This window comes from Pogoniulus pusillus, chromosome 5 (genome assembly GCF_015220805.1).
Source record: "Pogoniulus pusillus isolate bPogPus1 chromosome 5, bPogPus1.pri, whole genome shotgun sequence".
In the NCBI taxonomy this organism is placed as follows: Eukaryota; Metazoa; Chordata; class Aves; order Piciformes; family Lybiidae; genus Pogoniulus; species Pogoniulus pusillus.
Genome location: NC_087268.1, coordinates 31,152,532 through 31,158,030, shown reverse-complemented (window position 1 = coordinate 31,158,030; position 5,499 = coordinate 31,152,532).

Genomic DNA, 5,499 nt, shown 5'->3' with positions numbered 1-5,499 from the left:
TCCTCAGACACTTTCCACTCTCTTTTGTCTGAGACAGCTGCCAAATCTCGATCTTCCTTTGTTCCTTTGCCTCCAGCTCAGCTCCTCTGACACTTTATATCAGCCATTGTGTCACACCAAGAGCACTCTCTATAAGGCAAGGACTTCCTTTTCTGGCTCAGCAGATGCCATCTCTTGTCCAGAACCCAAAGTACAGGAAATATTTCATAACCCAGGGACTTTGCAAGGGCTTTGTTCAATGAATTTACAACAGTGGACCCACAAAGCAAAGTGCAAAAGCCTTGTTTCTGCAACCCAGTGTAAAGCAAGCCAGGAAATCCATAGCCCTATCCAGTGTAACTCTACACCTAGAAAAACAGATGTCTCCCCAGGGGTGTTTATTTATTTAACAACTTGTAAATTAATATATTTTCCTGCCCCTTTCTGCTATGCTGGAGACAGCCTTCCTTTTAGAGAAAGCCTCTGGTACAGTAAGTTTCCAAACTCTGTAAACACTAGAAGGAAGGGTTAGGCAGTAAGAAATCTAGCCAAATGCAAATGGCTTCTGCCATTTCTAATTCTGCCCCATGATGATATTTTGTCAATAGCTTTCTCTCCCTGTTCCACCTACTGCAAGAATGCTTTGCTAATTCTCTGCAGCCTTGAATAAACACTGAGCAAAAGAACAACTTCAATTCCACGACTCTTATTCCCTGGCAAAGAGTGACTTTTTCCTAAGGCCAAGCTCAGGTGCAGCCCACATTTGGACTCTGGAAGGAAACTATTTTGAAGGATGCATTTAAATGGCATCCTGTGAGTCTAAGAAAGTTCATGTATGAAGAATCTCACTAAGAAATGTTTTATTAATATCATCCCTTCAGACTTGATACTTGAGCCCTTACATGCTTCCTTCTGTTGTTGCAGTTTTATTCTGTGCTTCTGCCATGCCATGCAAGAGATTGCTTTGTAGTCTTGCAGCCTTTTAGACGTATTTTACCCATAAATACTTCTCTGTGTAGCCTCAACATCTGTCTTCAAAGGATTTGCCAAGACTGACTCAGATTGTGGTTTTGAGTCACCAACCCAGGCTCTCCTAAAGACTTACAAATTACAGCAATAAAAATGTGACTATAAACTTAGGTAGATAAACAGAAAGCTTTAATGGGCTTGACTGTAATTTTGGCAAGCTGATAAGCAGAACCCAGAGCGATAAGCAGTTTATCACAGACTGAGTTATATGGTCTAGTTCACTGGGTAGGGCTGGGTGATAGGTTGGGAGGTCTCTTCCAACCTGGTTGATTCTACGATATATGTGCAGAAATACCACCATGCTTCACAAGAAACCTTCCATTCAGAACACAGACAAGCATTGCCAACCCTATCTACATTATAAGGTGCTGTAGTAGTGAAAAGTATCCTCTTTCAGTACGCTCTTGTTTTACAGATTAGGACTTGGGTAACAAATGTGCTTAATACTAAGAAGATGACACTGAGAATGTCTTCAATGTTAGGAAGGAACAGCTCTGCACTGAAAAAAAACAAACTCCAAAAAAACACTCCAACAAATAAAAGATAGGGCACTTATGCCTTAAGGTACCAGGAGAATTACACAGCATCCAGAAAAGGTGCAGGGCCAAGAATTCTACAGCAGGGCCATGGCCAGCCTGCTCTAGGGATGGCTTGCCATGAGTAGTGAGGATACCAGCCCCTCTGCCCTGTGAGGCTATAGGAGGAGGCATTACCTCCCACAACAGGGCACTTAAGCAACATGGATAATCTTAGAGTCATTCCTGCACTTTCAGAATTACTTCAGGTTCTGTGTGTCTGAAAGTGAACACATAAAATGGAAACTAAAGCCAAACAGCTTACAAAAACCCCATCAGAAAATAACCATTGACGTTGATGTCTTCATTACAGATCCATGCACCCTTCTGTGGCACCCACTTCTCTGTTCCCACAGAGCAATTGTGATTTGTAAGCAAGTGGGAATTTGAACTTTGAAGGCAAGGACAGGAAGAAAGCACCTGCTGAAGCATTGCAAAGAGCTTGTAAGGGCCTCATCAGATGGAAGGTTCCTTCTTGAAAATGTGCAAAGCTATTCTTAGTTTTCCATTTATCTCGCCCTTTCTGAACGTGGCTGCCAGTTGCACTGCCCTTTTGCCTCTCATGAACTTTACCCTGTTGCATGCACACTTGGCTGCTCATAACACAGGCCAAATTAGGAATAAAAGCTTCAGCTTTAGGAACAAGGCCATAAGGAAGACCCAGAGAAAATTTCAGAGCAGTTCTGTTTTTAAACTCCACAAATCAGAATTTAATTTTTATCTGTTAATTGCACATGACCTCCTTCTTGCGTGGAACTCCCAGGCACTATCAGCTTTTTGGGCAGAGCTAGGTAAGGCATACAGATATCTACTGCCACTCCTCTGAAAGGAGACAATTATTCATAATACATACTTGAACCACAGTCAAAATATGGCAACCCCATTCAGATGGATAAGTATTCACTTACAACTGACAAGAAAACCAAACCAAAAGTCCAACAAATAAAGCTGGCAGAAAATGTTTGGTAACTCTTGAATCAGATAAAGATGGAGCTTTTGTGTCCTCCCACTAGTGTGTGCAACTGCTTCTAGATGGGGAGAATCCAGAAAAAAAAAGGAATGGGAAGGCTGGACAGGGAAAAGACTTGTCTGTGTGGGTGGCAACGCGACATTGCTTTAGCCCAACTGCATTTGAAAGCCTGCAGGAGGACATCAAAGTATGCTTTCAGTAAATGTGGCTCCACCTGCCACTTCCATCCAAGGGGAAGCCAAATCGATGACCTCCAATGCCTAGAAGGCTCTTGAACTACACATGCACCTCTGTCTTTTATCAATTAATAAACTTGCCAACAGGGCAGGGGCTGGGACTGCTTTCAACATAAGCTCTTCAGCATTTTAAGGTAAGAGAAGACCTCATTCCATGTACTTCATGCAGGAGTGAATGGATGATGCTTTTAAAGAGACTCACTCAGCAAAGAAATGCTCTCAGTTCTGAATTCACCCACCCAAAGCACGCAGAGCTAGAGAGTGGGGAAACAGTGTTGATACTAAGTGGGTATCAGACCCACTCAAAGCTGCATCTTTGCCACTTCTGAAGGGTCTCACTTGGGAAACAAGATCATTTATTTAACAATACCAGCTATATAACATATTTATTGAGGCTCAGGAAATAAAAGGGACTATTTTCACTCACTTCTTTAATAGTGGGAATGAATCGTTTTTATAGAGGTTTATGCTACTGCCTTAAAGGAAACACATGCCTTTAACACCACATCATGGACTTCTGTCTTCTTCACCCTCCTGACAGAAAGCATGTGTCATGATACAAAGCCTTCTGGGTTTGCCTGACAACAAATAGGTGCTCCACTGCTTGTAGAAGAGGTGCAACAAAAGAAACACAGAGGAACTTGTCAGGTTTAGGCATTAACAAGAGAAAATATCCCACTACTATACTGAATCACAATTTGAATGCCCTTAAGCTTCCCCAGGGCTCTTTCATTCAGAGCTGAATGTTGTACCTGCTTGTTTGAAACAAATTTCTGCACGCAGCTGCTGAGGCAACTGCAACAATTTTGTTATAAACTGTTAACAGTTCATAACAAAAAAGGCTATTTTAGAGGCGTATGATCCTCAGCTAGTTCTATCCAGCATACTGTGTATAATGCAAAAGTTGGAAAGCATGTTGGATATTAAAAAAAAAGAATTAGAAATTCACATGGTTACAAACACATTTTTTCTTTTCAGAAGGGCTGTGCCTTTTGGTGTGCCAAATAGCATCATAGAATCAACCAGCTTGGAAGAGACCTCCAAGATCATCCAGTCCAACCTAGCACCCAGCCCTAGCCAGTCAACTAGACCATGGCACTAAGTGCCTCAGCCAGGCTTTTCTTGAACACCTCCAGGGACGGTGCCTCCACCACCTCCCTGGGCAGCCCATTCCAATGCCAATCACTCTCTCTGGCAAGAACTTCCTCCTAACATCCAGCCTATACTTTCCCCAGCACAACTTGAGACTGTGTCCCCTTGTTCTTTTGCTGGTTACCTGGGAGAAGGGGCCACCCCCCACCTGGCTACAATGTCCCTTCAGGTCATTGTAGACAGCAATGATACTGGCTGGCATCAGCTGATTGAAGATGCTGGTGCTGACACTTGAAAGGAAAAGAGTTTGCCATGGTTCAAGTATCAGCATCAGCAATTTCACTCATATGAGAGAGGACAGACTCCTGTGATACTGAAGCAGCCAGTGGCTGGTGAAACCACTGGAAAGGGATGCCAGACGGCAGAGTAGAGGACATCTTACTTACACTGATGTAGACTTTGAGAAATGAACCAAGGACAGTTGAATACATACCTCTGAAGGTCTCTGCACAGGCCTCTGAACCTATTGCTTCTCATACAGAACTCAGAGCTAGGGCAAGACTGTTCCTGCAATTACAGCTCCTGTTGCCAGTACAAACTAGTGACACAAATTGCAGAGTTTGGGTGCTAGCAGGTGCTTGTAGTGGATGCAGCACTCCAGCTGAACACGGCAAGCTTCATAAAAGCTTAAATTGAGCACAGATGAGCAAACCAGACATTTATTACAACCGCTCAGAAACTAATGACTTTCTTCCTTGTCCTCTTCTGATTGATGGAATGATGCAAGAAAGTCATAAATTAACAAGGAAAGAAAACCCACCAGCCTCTGCAAGGCTTCCAAAGGAAAGAGCTGGCAAAAAACATAGAAACATTTTGCATGACAGACTTCAGTCTTTTATGTTGACAGTCCATTTATTCCTTTTTTCATAGCCACAAAATTTATGCACATACAGCTTACTCAGCAGCAGATCTCTCAGGTGCACTTGAATGAGCAGATTCCTGCAGGTTTGCTCTCCTTGACATGACACACATGATAAATTACACTGGACTTTAGAATTGGCCAGTACAAATCCTACAGCTCAGTTTTAAACACTGTAGGGTATAGAAATCAAACAACTTGGCATCAAGCTTAAAAACCACATACAGCTTATCTAAGACATAATACTGTATGTACTGAACAACTCTGAAACATCTGTACCATTTATTATTACACGTTTATCACCCTAGGTGTTACCACTGTATCAGCTTACTTAAAAAAATGAGTCAGAGTGCCCTGTAAAGTGGAACTGTGGACAGCAGCAAACTGTTAGAATACTCATAATTTGAAAGCACTTTATTTGAATTTAATTTTTTGATTGTTCAAGTGTGAAGGTGTTACTTCATGCTATTATTTATGGGAATACAAAATGCTTATGTGGTTTCAAATGCTTAGAAAACCAGGAAGAGCAAGAGAAAAACGTGTACTATGTCTAGGAAGCTGGCTGACAAGGAACAGCTTGTATCTGGAGAATATTTTGCCCAGTCTTCCTCTGTTGGAAGGTGTCTTCCAGGAAGAGACTTAATGAATGAGACTTAAGAGTAACTAAATCAGTGTGCACATACAGAAACTGAATGCTGT